Source organism: Lactuca virosa, chromosome 6 (assembly GCF_052849685.1).
Source record: "Lactuca virosa cultivar CGN04683 chromosome 6, Lactuca_virosa_CGN04683_v6, whole genome shotgun sequence".
Classification (NCBI taxonomy): Eukaryota; Viridiplantae; Streptophyta; class Magnoliopsida; order Asterales; family Asteraceae; genus Lactuca; species Lactuca virosa.
In genome coordinates, this window is record NC_136431.1 from 277,233,891 (window position 1) to 277,253,049 (window position 19,159).

Consider the following 19,159-nt stretch of genomic DNA (forward strand, 5'->3'; position numbering starts at 1 on the left):
TTATTCAATCATATGTGATTGTATCCCTTCAATCTAAGAGTTCCTAGTCTATTAGGGTGTTATCCCTTATAATTAGTTGTTTAAACACTAATTGTAAACATATATGTGTCATTATATGCTAATAGGATCCGTGTGTGCTCAAGCCTTCACTTGACACCTAGCATCCTTTATCGATCTTACATTCGAGTTACTCACTACAGGTGAGTTCATACCCCTTAATCAACCTTTTAAATGATTTTAAATGCTTTTATGGGGGGGGGGGGAATACAAGTTGAACTATTATAGTTATTATATCAATCACATGTGATTAATAACTACCAAACAAGTGGATTTCTTACTTTTCAAACTATGTTATCAAAGAAACTACTTCAAATCGTTTTATAAACTCTTTTACATGTTAAATACTTTTTATTAAACTCTTTTAAACTTATATTTTGTCAAATGCATATCTATATAGATATAGTTATATAAGTAGGATTGAAAGGACTTAGGACTGATAGCTCGCCTTACTTCCTGTTCCTTGTTTGGTTGTGGACTTAGGGTATCGGTTGTTTGTCCGAAGGTCGTTTGAATCTTAATTATATATTATGTATATGTGTATAGATATAAAAGTTCCTTCATTCAGTTCAATATCTTTGGGTAGCAAAGGTATACAAACATGTTCATTCATAAAAACAACATTGCTAGTAAACTATAATAGGTATAGTTTAGGAAGTTACTAATACTATTACTAGAACAATGAAACATACTAAGAGTCAGTTCATACATGAGTCAATAAATACTATACACTATACAAGAGAACATACTATGATGAGAAACAAAGAGAACATACTACATACTAGACAGAGAGAACATACAGTACACTAGTACATACAAAACATATACAAGAATACTATAACATAAATGTGAGGCACGGTTTCGGGGCATGGCATCACCTGTCATGGCTCGTTTTGTATCCAGAGTCTCCTAGAAGGAGAGCGTGAATTTGTGTATATATCTATACTCGATTGACTATCCTACACCTTGCTGCTCGCTACAGTGGGACTTGCAAGTCTACGGGTGCCAAATGTCATTTCTTCCGACGTCTTTCATCGTCGTGTTTTTAGTCGATAGTATGGTACAATCATATCACATTATACCTTAAATAACAATTGGTTTAAGGTAGTTGGTACAGCAGTAATTACTATAATACAACACTACAGTACTTTATTATTTCCCATTGCATTCACATTGTGATCTTTTCACATAAAAGGTAATGTAAAACTATATTTTTGGTTAATGATAGTCACACTTGGGAAAATACACACTCTTACAAGAAACAAACATACAGAACATTTGATGCCTTGGTAGAAGGCTACGTTTAGTAGAAAATATAGGATTTTCTAGGAGATACAAACATTTACAAACTTATACATCAAACACTTACAAACATTTTCATACAAACAATGACACTAAAATGCTTATGAACTCACCAGCTTTAAAGCTGATAAACTCTTTCGAAATAACTTGTATTCTCAGGTCATCAGTAGACAAGTACCGATGCCAGGTTTTGAGAAGATGGAGCTCGTTCAAGACTCATCTCTTATTTTGATTTACATTTTTGGTGTCTTATAAACTTCACAGAACACACTTGTATTAAATTATATTATTAATGCAATGGATGATGTTGTTGCTTGTTTACTACTATGCTTTGTTGTGATACTGTACATGACGTCCTCCACCCCCGAACGTTTCCGCCGTTCCGGTTTTGGGGTGTGACAGGCATACCCCCAGAATGAGATAGGTAACGAAGCTCGACTCATCATGGAACGAACAATGTCCAACAAGGTTCGATTGCGCCTCTCAGCCACACCATTAAGCTGCGGTGTCCTAGGTAGCGTCAATTGTGAAATAATTCCACATTCCTTAAGATAGTCGTGGAACTCAATACTAAGATACTCCCCACCTCGATCGGATCGGAGCACCTTTATGTTCCTGTCCAATTGATTCTCCACTTCTTTCTTAAACTCTTTGAATTTTTCAAAGGTTTCTAACTTATGCTTGATTAAGTAGATATAACCATATCTGCTATAATCATTAGTAAAAGTCACATAGAAGCGGTTAGCATCCCTTGTGGCGGATCTGAAGGGTCCACATACATCGGTGTGTATGAGATCCAACAAACCCTCACCCCTTGCACAAGAACCAGATAAGGGCGACTTGGTCATTTTTCCAAGCAAACAAGATTCGCATGTGTCATCCGACGTTAAGTCAAATGATTCCAACACTCCATTCTTTTGGAGTTGGGCTATGCGCTTCTTGTTGACATGTCCAAGGCGACAATGCCACAAGCATGCCTTATCCAAACATTGGACGAATGGATATGCAACACATTATTTCCTAAATTATCTACAACCATCACAGTTTCATATATACCATTACAAGGAAATGGTTCAAAATAAAATTTACCATTATAATAAGCATTAATACCACCAATCTCATTATTAAATGAAAAAGTAAATCCTTGTTTATATAAACCATGAAAAGAAATAATGTTTCTCGCCATATCTGGCGAGTAGCAACAATTATTCAACTATAAAGTTAACCCACTACTAAGCAATAAAGAATAAACTCCAATCTTGGTGACAGGAGACACTTTCCTATTCCCCATGATCAAGTTCATATTCCCGTGCTCCACATCCCTACTTCTTTTTAGACCCTGCAAACCAGTACAAATGTGAAAACCACATCCTGTATCAAGGACCCAAGAATTAGCATGTGATGAGTTATTAGAATTAATAGTGTAAATACCTGCAAAGGTGGGATTGATCTTCCCATCGTTTATGTCCTGCAAGTATTTGGGGCAACTTCGTTTCCAGTGCCCCTTTTCATGACAATGGAAGCACTCTGCTTCCTTTGGATTGGAAGAGGGAGCAGCAGAACCACATTTGTACCCACTAGAAGAGGATCCTGTTGGATTAATGTCTAAGGCTATAACTATATTTGGTAAGTACTTGACCCGGTTATGCATGGTCCTTTTGGGTTGCCTTCACCATAGCAACTTGACAGGATGATTTGTTAAGAGAGAAGAAATATTATTAATATATTATGAGAATAATATATTGAGGAAATTATAATATTATTTGATTAATATAAGTCATATATTAATTGAGAATTAATTTGGTGACTTAAAGAGGTTAATTGAATAAAGGTGCATAAACTGTCAAATGTGTGATAGTTGTATTTTGGGCTATGTATCCTTATGGATATTAGGGTGAACGAAATTTAGGGGCTTGGGAACCTTAATTTCGTCCAAGCCTATGATCTAGAAGGATCTTGGATTGCTTAGGGCCTAAGTCATTCAATTAGGGTTAAAGGAGAAACCCTAATAGCTCATAGTATAAATAGGACCCTTGGGATGGAGAAATTGACACTCTTGCAAGCCAAGGAACCCTAGGGCCGATTTCTATCCCTCCTCCCTCTCTCTCAAGATCATCTTCTTGCTATTTGGTGTTTGTAAGCCATTAGAGGAGTGACAATTGTGACTCTAAGCTCCAAGAAGAAGAAGTATCAAGCAAGTAATTCAAGGTATTCTTTCAGATCTGATTTCATATGATTAGATTCAATATATTACATTAGATCTAGTATTGCAAGTCTTGGATTCAATGCATGTTCAATTAGAGAAACCTAGATCCAAGCAATTAGGGTTTGCATGTGCACATAGGAAAGTTCTTATGGCTCAAACCCATCAGTGGTATCAGAGCTTTGATTGATTTCTATTGAATTGATGCATTGGTTGATTGCTTGTTGCTTACAAAATTCGATTTTGTGATTCTGACTGCTGTACTCGGCGAGTTCCCCTGTGGACTCGGCGAGTAGCTCCAACTCGGCGAGTCCATAGAGGTACTCGGCGAGTTCGAGCGTCAGAAGGAGGAAGTTTCGGGATTTCTTGCTGTTTTACTTGAGGATACTTGCCTTAACTGTTTTGGGTCATTAAAATCCGATTTTAATCATATATATGAGTATATTCTTGACCTAACAAAAGATATTGCCAATTAGTTGAATAATAATTTCCTTATATGATATATGATAATTGTTGATTATTTGAATTGAATTGGTAAATTGTTTTGCAAGTAATGTTAAGTAAGATCAAATTGAGATAATCTAATTTGTTGATTTATATTATTTGCTATTTGATCCTTATGTTTTGAAAAGTTCAAAAAACTTGTCCTCAAGTTTTGAAATTTATATTTTGTGATTAAATGTTTAATTTGAATAATTTAAATTTCAAATCCCTAGAATTTTACAAGTTTAAAATTCAACCCTATACTATTATATTATTACAAGCTTAATATATATATATGTATAATTTAAAATGCTAGTCTTACCGTTAGTAGGCCTCATTCACGAAGCCAGTCTATAAGGTGGGTATAAGGTTGCTGCCTATAAAATGGCGCTTAATGGGTGTACATTCACACCCACCGCTTGCTTGACTGGTGGAGGGTCGTTAGCCGAACGGGTAGGATAGGGCAAACCTCCTCTCATTAATAAGTATAATGAATCTATATAAAGTAACTAAACATATTTTATAAAATTCCCAATCTTAGTTACTTTAGGAAAAGTGAATTGATGCAATCCCATGAAATTACACTTTGTACCCTCGCTAAGACATTAATGGAGCGCGTGTGGTTAACCGGCACATTAATTGGGTTCTAAGCAAAGGTGGCAAAGGGTGACTCATTCTTTTTTATAGTTCAATGGAGCGTGTGTGGTTAACCAGCACATTGAATAGGTAACTGTAACAGTGGGGGCACCTTGTATATTTGCATGGTTATTCACACCCACTTTGTGATCCTCGGCATCCCAGTCACAAACGAGAGGGGCATATCGAGATTTAAACATGTCATTGAAAGGTTCAATGAATCTCAATGAAATATAGGAATTCTCAATACATTTAAAACTTAAAGCTTATGTTTTTCATGGTGAAGAATTAGTGAATCGTCATTCACTTACCTCTGAATTATTTGCATGTTGGATTACGGCATCCCTTTTCTAATGTGTAAATAATGTTGTTGGGTCCTAGCCCTAATTTTCTTTTTGGGTGTTAATTAGGGACTTAATCTAATCAAACTTTGTTCTTTCTATTTGTAGATGTCTAACGCAAACAACGCAGCTGCTAGCTCATTTCCTCTAATGAGCCTTTGTCAAAAAGTGACATTCGATGGAACGAACTTTAGCGAATGGATAAGATACATTCGCACAATCACGCGTTACGAGGACAAAGAGTATGTTCTCGATGAGAAGCTCGAAAAGATCAATCCAGAAACTGCTACTCCTGAAGAAATGGCTGTCTTTGAGAACCATGAGCGTGATGCAACGAAGGTCCATTGCATCATGATAGCCACAATGAACTCAGAATTCCAAAAGTCCTATGAGGACATGTATCCTTATGAGATGCATCTAGACTTGATGGAGAGGTATCACCAAAGCGCGAGGCAAGAACGCTATGAGATCATAACGAATATGATTACTGCTAAAATGGGAAGTGGAGAGTCTCTTACTGTGCACTTGCAAAAGATGCAAAGGTATGTTGATCGTCTTCGCAAGTTGAATGTCAACTTTGGGGAAGATTTGGCTATCGACATTGTTCTTCACTCCTTGCCCTCATGCTACAACCAATTCAGGATGACCTACCACATGAACAAGGAAGAGGTCACCCTAAGCAAACTCCAAGGGCTCCTGACGACTGCTGAGAGCAACTTCAAGGACAAGTCTGTTGCACCAACTCCCAATCCACCCGTTGCTCCTGTTTTGGCTATTGGACAGGGAAGGGGCAAGAAGAGGAAGGCTTTTTCAAAGAACCACCACAAAGGAAAGTCCCAAAATGGTTCCTCTTCTAGTGGGACCAAGGTTGATCCTGCTAAGCCCAACCAAAACCCAAAGGAGGCAGAGTGCCACCATTGCCACAAAATAGGGCATTGGAAGAGAAGCTGCCCGGAATATCTACAAGCCATCAAGGATGGGAAAATCAAGCCATCCTTTGTAGGTATTTACACAATTAAATCTAATGATTCATCTCATGCTATTTCTTGGGTTCTTGATACAGGGTGTGGTTACCACATTTGTTCTGATTTGCAGGGACTAGGAAGAAATAGGGATGTGGAGCTTGGAAGAATAAATCTGATCATGGGAAACAGAAGAACGTCGCCTGTCACCAAGATTGGAGTGTGTTCTTTAGAGCTTAGAAATGGTTTGAATTTAGAATTAAATAATTGTTGCTACTCGCCAGATATGGCAAGAAACATCATTTCTTTTCATGGTTTATTTAGACAAGGATTTAGATATTCGTTTAATAATGAGAATGGTTCGATTTATGCTTATCTAAATGGTGTTTTATATTTTGAAGCAATGCCTTGTAATGGAATTTATGAAACTGTTATGGTTGTAGATAACCTAGGAAATGATGTGTTGTGTATGGATTCTTCCAATGGTATGGATAAAGCATCCTTGTGGCATTGTCGTCTTGGACATGTCAACAAGAAGCGTATAGCCCAACTCCAAAAGGATGGAGTGTTGGAGTCGTTCGACCTTAGGGAAGATGACACGTGCGAATCTTGTTTACTTGGAAAGATGACCAAGTCACCCTTCACTGGCACTTGTGCGAGGGGTGAGGGTTTATTGGATCTCATACATACAGATGTATGTGGACCCTTTAGATCCACCACAAGGGATGCAAATCGCTTCTATGTGACTTTCACAGATGATCATAGCAGATATGGGTATATCTACTTAATCAAGCACAAGTCAGAAACCTTTGAAAAGTTCAAAGAGTTTAAACAAGAAGTGGAGAATCAATTGGGCAGGAAAATCAAGATGCTTCGATCTGATCGAGGTGGAGAGTACCTAAGTCTTGAATTCCACGACTACCTCAAGGAATGTGGAATAGTTTCACAATTGACGCCACCTAGGACACCACAATTGAATGGTGTAGCTGAGAGGCGTAATCGAACCTTACTAGACATGGTTCGTTCCATGATGAGTCGTGCTTCACTACCTATCTCATTCTGGGGGTATGCCTTAGAGACTGCCGCCCATATCCTTAATTTAGTACCCACAAAGAAGGTTGCCAAAACACCTCACGAGATGTGGACAGGGAAAGCTCCCTCGTTGGCACATATCAAGGTTTGGGGCTGTGAAGTTTTCGTAAGACGAGAAACTCACGACAAGCTCGAACCTCGTAGTGAGCGATGTATATTCATCGGCTACCCACAGAAATCCTTTGGATATCTCTTCTATAGGCCGAGTGACAATGTTGTCTTCGTTGCGAGGAGAGGGGTTTTCCGAGAGCGAGAACTCATAAGCCAAGGAGACAGTGGGAGGCAAGTCGATCTTGAAGAAATTCAAGAATCTAGCGATGAAGGAACCTCTAACACTGGCGCTCAACCCGAGGAGGAAACTCCAGTTGAACCAATTGACGAGTCCTTACCTCTTAGACGTTCCGAAAGAGTTAGAGTTCAACCCCAGTTTTATGGTTTTCATATTACTACCGAAGGGGACACGTATATTAGTGATGGTACACTAATAAATCTAGATGAACCTAATAGCTATAAGGAAGCCATGGCAGGCCCAGAGTCTGTAAAATGGAAAGAGGCAATGGACAGCGAGATTCAGTCCATGTATGACAACCAAGTTTGGAATTTGGTTGACAATGTACCAGGTCGTAAGACGGTCGGGTGCAAGTGGATCTTCAAGAAGAAGACCGACGTGGATGGGAACGTGCACACTTATAAGGCGCGATTGGTTGCGAAGGGTTTCACTCAGACTCCTGGAGTTGACTACGACGAAACCTTCTCACCAGTTGCGAAGATAAAGTCTATTAGGGTGATGCTAGCCATTGCTGCATTTCATGACTATGAAATATGGCAAATGGATGTAAAAACCGCTTTCCTTAATGGGAAGTTGGCTGAGGATGTTTACATGGCTCAACCGGAGGGTTTTGTCGATCCAAAGCATCCCAATAGAGTGTGTAAGCTTGAGAAGTCCATTTATGGGCTTAAGCAAGCATCTCGCAGATGGAATCTTTGCTTCGATGAGAAAGTCAAAGAGTTTGGATTTGTACGAAGTGAAGATGAATCATGTGTATATGTCAAGGCCAGTGGGAGTATAGTTAGCTTTCTCGTTTTGTATGTCGATGACATACTGCTCATAGGAAACAACGTCCCGACTCTGTAGGAGGTTAAGTCCTGGCTCGGGAAGTGTTTCGCTATGAAGGACCTCGGAGAGGCTTCCTATATTTTAGGAATAAGGATAGTGAGAGAACGAAGTAAGAGACTAATAGGACTTAGTCAGAATACTTACTTGGATAAGGTACTAAAACGTTTTAGTATGGAAAACTCGAAAAAGGGAGAACTACCGATACAGAGTAATGCCAAATTGAGTAAGACTCAAAGCCCGAGTACAGAAGCCGAGATAGCTGAGATGAGCCGAATACCCTATGCTTCCGCAGTTGGCTCAATCATGTACGCTATGACTTGTACTCGCCCTGATGTGGCCTTTGCTTTGAGCATGGTCAGTAGATATCAAGGGAACCCGGGCAGAGCTCATTGGATTGCGGTCAAGAATATACTTAAGTACCTTCGGAGGACCAAGGAATGGTTTTTAGTCCTTGGAGGGAGTGATGACTTAAAGGTGCGAGGGTATAGTGATGCCAGTTTTCAGACCGACAGGGACAACTACCGTTCGCAGTCGGGCTGGGTCTTTACCCTTAATGGGGGAGCGGTGACTTGGAAAAGTTCCAAGCAAGAAACAGTAGCTGATTCAACGTGCGAATCAGAGTACATTGCAGCGAGCGAAGCGTCAAAGGAGGCTATGTGGTTGAAGAACTTCATTGGTGATCTTGGAGTTGTGCCTACCATAAAGGAGCCTATGGAAATTTTCTGGGATAATGAAGGAGCGGTTGCCTTGACCAAGGAACCGAGGGATCATGGTAGATCTCGACATATCGACAGAAAATATCATTTTATTAGACATCGAGTAGAAGAAGGACACCTCGTGGTAAAGAGGGTATCGTCAGAGGATAACCCAGCAGATCCGCTTACGAAGGGACTTAGCAGGGTTAAGCATTTGCAGCACGCTAGGAGCATTGGGCTAAAGGACGATATTAGTTTAGATTAGATGGTTTGGAAACGTGTAATAGATAAATGTAATTGACATTTGATGATTAAATAAAGGAGTATTATTTATAAGTAAAGCTACTGTCTTATGTTAATTGTTTAACTATTGTTTCATTTTGCATGTTTTGACTTCCTGAATAATTAATTATTTGATAATAATCGAATTATTCGAATAGTCCACAGTCGTTCATATGTTGGAAGTAGGTATGAATGAAGACTGTCATGAATTGGTGTGTAGATTGTCTAAAGTGTATTAGACATAGCAAAGGTTTGCTACAACGTTCATGAGTGCTTATGAACTTGATTTGAGCATTGGAATAAACCCGCACTTGTTGGAATCACTTCATGGAACTTATCACGAGTGATCACAAGATGGTAATATCATATAGTCTTAAAACCTAGATATATGGTTTATTGTTTGTTAATTGGTTATGCATTGATAATGCGCAAACGCATCAGTAAATTGATGTTATAAAACGTATTGTTGTGTGTAATTTGATTAGTGGATAGTAAATGCATATAAGTCGAAGTTTATCTGTTCCTTTTATCCTAAGAGGGTAAAAGCGATATCAGGGCCCCTCGATGATTTGATTTGACTTATGTGCCGGGCCCGGTCAGAACTAAATTGATGTGTTCGATTAAGTTCTATGTCAAATGAATCTGAGATCGAGAAACAAAATTGCAGGACAATAAGTATGACCATGTTCCATGTAATTGTCCGCACGATATCTAGAACATAGGATTATACGATCCCTTATCTAAAGGACAGGATACTGATAAGATCAGAGTTGACAGCGTCTTTGAGAGCTACGATTGCTAATCGGATTATATTTGCATATATAGTTACTAGACTTATCCAAGTGGGAGACTGTTGGATTAGTGTCTAAGGCTATAACTATATTTGGTAAGTACTTGACCCGGTTATGCATGGTCCTTTTGGGTTGCCTTCACCATAGCAACTTGACAGGATGATTTGTTAAGAGAGAAGAAATATTATTAATATATTATGAGAATAATATATTGAGGAAATAATAATATTATTTGATTAATATAAGTCATATATTAATTGAGAATTAATTTGGTGACTTAAAGAGGTTAATTGAATAAAGGGGCATAAACTGTCAAATGTGTGATAGTTGTATTTTGGGCTATGTATCCTTATGGATATTAGGGTGAACGAAATTTAGGGGCTTGGGAACCTTAATTTCATCCAAGCCTATGATCTAGAAGGATCTTGGATTGCTTAGGGCCTAAGTCATTCAATTAGGGTTAAAGGAGAAACCCTAATAGCTCATAGTATAAATAGGACCCTTGGGATGGAGAAATTGACACTCTTGCAAGCCAAGGAACCCTAGGGCCGATTTCTATCCCTCCTCCCTCTCTCTCAAGATCATCTTCTTGCTATTTGGTGTTTGTAAGCCATTAGAGGAGTGACAATTGTGACTCTAAGCTCCAAGAAGAAGAAGTATCAAGCAAGTAATTCAAGGTATTCTTTCAGATCTGATTTCATATGATTAGATTCAATATATTACATTAGATCTAGTATTGCAAGTCTTGGATTCAATGCATGTTCAATTAGAGAAACCTAGATCCAAGCAATTAGGGTTTGCATGTGCACATAGGAAAGTTCTTATGGCTCAAACCCATCAGATCCATCACGAGACTTTCCCTTGTGATTCTTTGAAGGAGCTTTCCTTTTCTGCCCTTTACCATGTCCAATTTCCAGAACTGGGGCAGCAGTAGTAGGAGTGGGTACAACAGACGTGCTTTATAAACTACTTTCAGCAGTTCTCAGAAGGCCTTGAAGCTTGCTAAGAGTGACTTCTTCCTTGTTCATATGATAGGTCATTATGAACTGATTATAACATGGAGGCAACGAGTGTAGGATAATATCAATAGCCAACTCTTCATTGAAGTTGACATTCAACTTCAGGAAGCGGTCCACAAACCTTTGCATCTTTTGCAAGTGGGCCGTGATGGACTCTTCATCCTTCATTTTTGTTGTAATCATGGAGGCAATGATTTCATACATTTCCTGTCGAGCACTTTGATGGTACCTTTCCATCAAGTCTTGGTGCATCTCATAGGGCCAAAAGTCCTCATAGTACTTTTGAAGATCATCAGTCATGGTAACAATCATGATACACAACACCTTTGTCGCGTTCCTCTCATGAGCCTTATATTCAGCTATCTGTTCAGGAGTAGCAGTGTTTTCATCAATCTCCTTCAGCTCTTTTTCGAGAACATACTCTTTTTCCTCATAGCGAATAGTCATTCGAATGTTTCGAATCCAGTCATTGAAATTAGATCCATCAAAGATGACCCTCCCACATAAGTTCATGAGGGAGAAAGAGCCAGAAGCAGTTGAGTTTGAAGCAGTGTTTGAAGTAGACATCTGAAAAACTACCATCTGATGATCGTAATCCAATTGCAAAATATTTGAAGGAGAAAGAGCCCAAATGAAATACTAAGGCTAGGACCCAACACAATATTCTTCAATTTGGAAGAGGGATACCGTAATCCAATTGCAAAATATTTGAAGGAAGGTAAATGACGATTTACCCATTTCCACCATGAAAAACGAAAATGAAGATTAGGTTTTAAATAATTGAAATTCCTAGATTCTTTGAGATTCATTAAACTTTTTCAATGGCATGTTTAAATATCAGTTATGCCCTTCAAGTTTGTGACTGGGATATCGAGGATCACAAACAAGGTGTGAATAACCATGCAAATGTGCTTGGTACTCCTGATGTTACTTATCACCTAATCAATGTGCCGGTTAACCACACACGCTCCATTGATCTATGATAAACACCAAGATACCCTTTTCCATCCTTGTTAGTCCAAAATTAGTGTGTCGGTTAACCACACACGCTCCACTAACGACTTGGCAAGATGCAAAGTGTAATTTCATGGAATAGCACCATTTTCACATTTTTCCTAAAGTAACTAAGATTGGGAATTTAAAAAAGTTTAGTTGCTTTATAATATCATTATACTTTTTAATGAGAATTAATGTCCTATCCTACCCGTTCGACTAACGACCCTCCATTAGTCAAGGAAGCGGTGGGTGAGAGTGGACACTCAATCAATCGCCATTTTATAGGCAATTTCCTTATACCCCCCTTATAGACCAGCTTCGTGAATGAGGCTTACTAACGGTAAGACTGACTTGTCTTATACACACACACACACACACACACACACATATATATATATATATATATATATATATATAAGTATTAATCCTTTAATAATATTATAATAGTATAAGGGTTGAATTTTAAACTTTTAAAATTCTAGGGTTTAGAACTAAAGTTTCATAAATGAGACTTTTCAAGTTCCAAAACTTGAGGGCAAGTTTTGTAACTCTTCAAGACCGTTTGAATTCCATAACTTATGGATTTAATGTTTCATGAATGAGACTTTTCGCATTCCATAACTTGAGGACAAGCTATGAAACTCTCTCAAAACCATTTAGAACAAATATTAAACTAATACAATTATCAAATAATTTATCATTTACCAATTTGACCTAATTTAATTCATATAACAAGACAATTCAAATCAAATAATACAAATAATCAACTTATTATCTTAAAATATGATAATTGTCTTTTAATTGGATGAGGATAATCATTACCATATCAGTAAAATCTAATTTTATGAGCCAAAACAGTTTGTGGTAATGATCCTAATCCAAAGCTGGCCAAAAACTCGGAAAAACTACCATCTGATGATCCAACTCGTCGAGTTAGGCAATGGACTCATCGAGTTCATCACCAGATTATCCAACTCGTCGAGTACAATCATAGGACGCATCGAGTCCAACAGTCAGAGTCCAGAATTGCAATTTTTTTAGATTTGAAAATAACACAATTGCATCAATATAGTAGAAAACATCCTAGGCTCTGATACCACTGTTGGATTTTAAGTACTATAACACTCATATGGTGCACATACAACCCTAGATGATTTGGATCTAAGTTTTCTCTAATTATACATGCAGATTCATATTCAAAATCATGAAGCCTAACTAGCATGCAAATTTGATATTTGAATCCTAAAAACTAGTTAGATGATTACCTCTTATTGTAGCTTGTAGAATTTGGCCTTTCAAGAGCTTAGCACCTCAAGTGTGATGCCTCAAACGTTTCACAAAGCACCACCAACAATTGGATGACAATGAGAGAGAGCTTGGAGCACTAAAATCGGCTATATCCTCTTAGAATACTCTTGGTACCGATTTTAGGGGCTTAGAGGTTACATATATATTGTAGAATTCCAAGAGTCACTTGTAAGCCCTAATTCTTACACTTAGGCTTATGATCCAACAATTGATTTGGACTAACACTTCATGGACTATCTCATAAGCTTAATCCATCACAAATCAATCATGGATCATTAGCCCAAACCATATATATCACTGATTTACATAATCAGTCCCCGTTCATTTAATTAGTTTCTTTTGATCACTAAATTAATTCCAAATTAACTCTTGATCAATACTAATTAAATAATATGATTTCTTAATTAATATATTATACTTATAATATATTAATAAATCACGAATAACCTCTTTCTCAAATATCCATCCTATCAAATTGTTCTGGTGAATGCAACCCAAAATGGACCATGCTACTATCGGGTCAAGTACATACCAATTATATTTATGGGCTTAGACACCTAATCCAACAGTTATTTAGTAATAACAATGATTTCCTTTGAAGATCTTGACTTTGAGAGCAAGTGTCACAAGTGTCACACCTCTAATGGCTCATAAACACACCAAGCAAGAGGATGATTATGAGGGGGAGGAGAGAGGAGGTAATTGCTCAAAACTTTGGCTCTTGTAAGGTTTCTTGAAGCATGGCCAAAATCCATAAGGGGTTGTGTCCTTTATATAGTTGTTGGTTGCTTAGAGCCAAAGCTAGGGTTAAGATAAGGAAACCCTAATCCCTTTGCTTAAGGCCTAAGCAACTCATGGATCCTCATCCTTAAGGCCTTGAACGAAATTTCTAGGGCCTTCCCTAGAGAATTTCCTCCATCCCTTCTAGAATGGTCCAAGAGCCCAATTCCACAACTATTAATAAATTGCAAAAAAGCCCCTGTACTTTTAATTAATTCCTTTAATCCCAAAATTAATTCTAAATTAATTTCTGATTAAATATTAGATAATAATATGATTTCCAATTAATATATAATTTCCATAATATATTAATAAATTATTTATTTCAATTTATTAATCAAATTAATAAATTCTACCTCTTCCTCAATTAATCATCCTGTCAAGTTGCTAGTGTGAAGGCAGCCCAAAAGGACTGTGCTACTATCAATTCAAGTACATACCAATTATAATTATGGGCTTAGACACCTAATCCAACAAGATTATGACTGTGAGATCCTTTACCATCCGGGTAAAGAAAATGTGGTGGCGGATGCCTTGAGCCGCAAGTCGGCTGGACCTTCTGATGGGGTGTCATGTATGAGGATATCAGTGGATTCTCTGCTTGTGGGATTGATTAGGGAGGCTCAAACTGAGCGTGTGCGGGAAGAAAATTGGAATATTGAGAGGATCCGGTGTGAGATCACCAGATTTGTTCCGGACAGTCGTGGTTTGTTGACCCGTTGTGGTCGGGTTTGGGTTCCTATGTCTAGTGGGGTCAGGCAGAGTGTGCTGGAGGAGGCTCATAAGTCTTGTTTTTCTATTCTTCCGGGGGCCACCAAGATGTATCGGGATCTGATATGTAGCTTTTGGTGGCCTTGTATGAATAGGGAGATCTCCTGGTATGTTGAGAGGTGTTTGACCTGTAGGATGGTCAAGGCCGAGCATCAGAGGCCGCATGGAAAGCTACAGCCTCTGGAGGTTTCCATGTGGAAATGGGAGAAGATTTTGATGGACTTCATCATCAAGTTGCCGAAGACGGCAAGGGGTTTTGATGTTATTTGGGTCATAGTGGATCGGTTGACCAAGAGTGCCCATTTCCTGCCGATTCGGGAAAGTTCTTCAGCCGAGAAGTTAGTCGATGTGTATATTCGCGAGATTGTTGCTCGCCATGGGGTTCCAATCTCCATTGTTTCTGACCGTGATGTTCGGTTCACCTCCCGATTTTGGCGGAAGTTCCATGAGGAGCTGGGTACGAGATTGCACTTCAACACAACCTATCATCCGCAGACCGATGGCCATAGTGAGCAGACGATACAAACTCTTGAGGATATGTTGCGAGCCTATGTCATTGATTTTTGTGGGAGCTGGGACTCCTACCTACCTCTTGTAGAGTTCTCCTACAACAACAACTTCCACTCCAGCATTGGTGCTTCGCTTTTTGAGCTTTTGTATTGGCGAAGATGTCGTACCCCAGTCTGTTGGGGTGAGGTTGGTCACTGTTAGGTCATAAATTATGGTTTATACTTTTCTTTTCATAAGCTATTAGAGTTCTCGGTATAGGACCGAAAACACCATGTTTTGGTGTTGTTTGGACCAAAATCACATGTGATTTTGGTTAGGCTTAATGTTGTCTTGTTTGGGTTTTGGGCTGGGCCTTGGTTATTAGGTCTAGGTATAAATAGTGTTATTTGAGCCTTGTAAAGAGATTGGGACATTTTTGTGGTGGCCAAAAAGCTAAGAACGAGATCTAGAGAGAAACAAGAGAGAGCCGTGTGTAATCAAGAATCTTATGTACCCGACTATTCATCTATAATAGTGTGCATTGAAGATTAATCATCTTGTTCTTATTCCATATTATATCTTGCATCATTCACTTGATTAGGTTTCAAAACCATCATAGTGAAATCCGATTGATACATAGCGATTTGGGGTTTTATAATTGGTATCGGAGCTAAGGATTGGTATTAATCGGGTCATTGCAAACGGTTTTTCTTGGAGTTTCTTGGTGTTTTTGTTTTATTTTTTACAAATTTTTTATCATTGTTCTTCGTGTTCTTGACTATTTTAGGGAGTTTGATCGATTTTGGCATTAAAAAAGTTGAAGACTTTGTGTTTTTGGCAAGTTTTGGGTGTTTTTTGGTCGAAATTTGCGAGACCTTGGCGGCTGCTTCGGATTTTGGTCAAACCCTAGAAGACCTCGGAGGCACAACAACGATTTTGGTTGGGTTCGCACATTCTCGGTCTGCAGGTTCTCGGTTCACACGTTTTCGGTTTGGTTTTCGGTCTGCGATTTCGGTTCAACGATTTCGGTCTCGCGTATTCGGTCTACGAGTATTTTCGGTGTGAGTCTTCTCGGTTGGGTTAAGAGGCTTCGCATTTTCGGTCCAAAAACTCACTTTTCGATCCAAAAGTCACGTTTTTGGTCCAAAACCCTCATTTTCGGTCTAGAAACTTTTGTTCTCAGTCAAGGTTATTTTTTTGGACAAAAGTGTGATTTTCATGTTTGATTTTCACGTTTGACTTTCAACTTTGACTTTCAAGTCTCTCTTTCAAGTTTTCAAGTTTGACTTTCAATTTTGACCTTCAAGTTTGATTTTCAAGTTTGACTTTTGAGGTTTTAAGTCAAAGGGCATTTTTGTTGGCTACACAATCATATCTATTTTTGGTAAATTACTTTTTTTGGTGAATAATGGGTTATTCAATCACCAAAGTAAGTGAAAACTCATGCTCTCAGTCCTGTGAAGCTAAAATTAAACATTATCGTGATTAACATGAGTTATTAATCAGGGAAATTGAGGACATTAAATATGAAGGATACACTCTCAGAAAGGCCCAAAAAGCAATAAAAGAAAAAGTAGAGGGACAAACAAAAGATTTAAAAAGAATTAAGGAAGAATACAACATAAAATGTGAACATTATGATTATGCTCAAGAAAAGATTGCCAGTCTAATTGCCGAGCTTAACGCATTTAAAAATAAGTTTGAAAATGCAGACTTTAATTTTAAAAAATTTGATGTGTCAAGTAAAAAGGTTGAGACAATGATAGAAAAACAATTAAAATTTAAAGATAATCAGAATAAGGGTCTAGGGTATCACAGTGTTCCACCTCCCTTCAATGATAACTATACCCCACCCATTGAAACCAATGAGGTAGAGATACCTGCTCAGTTTGGCCAGCCCCCTGTACCAGCTTCAGTTAAGACTGAACAATCCGGTCCAACTGAGAGTATTGAGGTGAGCGATACTAATGCTTCTACTTCATGTGTAGGTAAAGTAGTGGAAGATGAGAACAAGGAGAACAGAAATAATTCTAGTTTTGTTAATTATTTTGACTGTCTAACTAATGTCTCTTTGAACTCTGAATCTGTTGCTTCTAATTTTGTTACTTCTAATAAACATGTTGTTGGTAAATACAGGCCTCCAAAACAAGTGAAGCAGACTGCTTGTTGTAAGTGTGCTTGTGGAAACAATCAGAGATAAGGCATGGGCAAGCTACCAGGGACAGGCGGAAACGACTTCTACGTGAAGAAACATACATGTTTCCACTGTGGAATACCTGGACACATTGCCAGAAATTGTCCAAATCGTGCGTATGTTCCCTACTACAAACAAGGTTGGGAGAATATGCCAAGAAGGAGATCCTCCAAAAGAAACCCTTTGAGGTCACGTTCACATAATGGTGACTGGAATGCTAAGAAGGGAAAGAATCAAACTCCCAAGGACAAAGAAGGGAATGTGGGACAAGATGCCAAATTCAAGAGATAGTTTAGTTAAACAAAGATCGGTTAGGTCGAAGTCATATTGGCGGTCGGTTTCTAGCTCTAAAGCAAGTGCTGAAGCATCCGTCCGATCAAACATGAAATGGCTTAAACCAGACTATAAACGGGTACCAAAAGTTCACACTCCTAAATCAACTAATGATTCTAACATTTCTTCATATTCTGTGTGTGATAAACATGATATGTCATGGGAAAGAGTATCGTGTGTTGATAGTGATGGTAGACCCAACTTCAAAATGGACTGGGTTCCAAAGACCAACTAATACTGCACTCTGTGCTGGAGCAGCTATGGAGGAATATTATCAGACTTCGGTAGGTTGATAGTGGTTGTTCCAGGCACATGACAGGAGACATCTCTCAACTGCACGACATTCAAAACTTTAATTGAGAGTATGTGTCCTTTGCGGGAAGGAAGAATGAAAGGATCACAAATTGGGATCGTACTTAACAGAGTCATGAATCTTGAGTTTGTTAACTTCGTTCCGGAATTGAAACACAGCTGAGGATGAACATGTTGCTATCTTTGCGTGCTGTTCTCAGATCATCTGGATGCATCTTCAATGGCTGAATTACGGTTTGAGTTTTCTTCTCAATACTTTTGAGTTTTTCTTAAAATGATTCGTTTTGAAGACAATTTTTTTATTTGCGCATTTAATTTTTTTTTATCCCCATGCACAAATTAAGGGGGAGAAATCAAAATACAAAAAAATTATAAAAATCAAAAATACAAAAATATTTTTTCTTTCGTAAGTATTTTGGGAAGTGATATGAAGTTTAGTGCTAAAGGGAAATACGAGATGCATGTAATACTTTGAAGCTAAATTGTTTAGACTCTGTGTTCAATGTGCTGGTAGGCACGAAGGATTCAAAATAAAAGGACTAGACACAATTGACAATGAAAGGACTTGACAGTGTTAACTCATCTGGACTTAGATAGTTACATTTGGACTGACCATACGATGCTTGGAAAGATTGAGCAGTGAGATAAACAAGGGAGCCTACGAGATACATTAAAGTTACTTATCATCTAGAACTGTGACTCAACACTTCTTCGATGTACGCACTTATGTCTTTAATTCTGGTGTTGGTAGGGTGACTGGGGGGTTCTGATAAAGTAGGTTGGTGTGAAATTGTTTTTCTTTCTTATCCTCTCTATCAGTCATATGTTGCCCCCTTTGCGTGATCGGAAGATCCGAACTGGGACACAACATATGCATATCTATTTCAATGCATCTCTATCTATGCTTATCTCTATCTATCTATGTTAGTCATATGATGTTCCATCTGCGTGATTGGAAGAGATCCGACATGGGACACAACATATGCACCTTTCTAT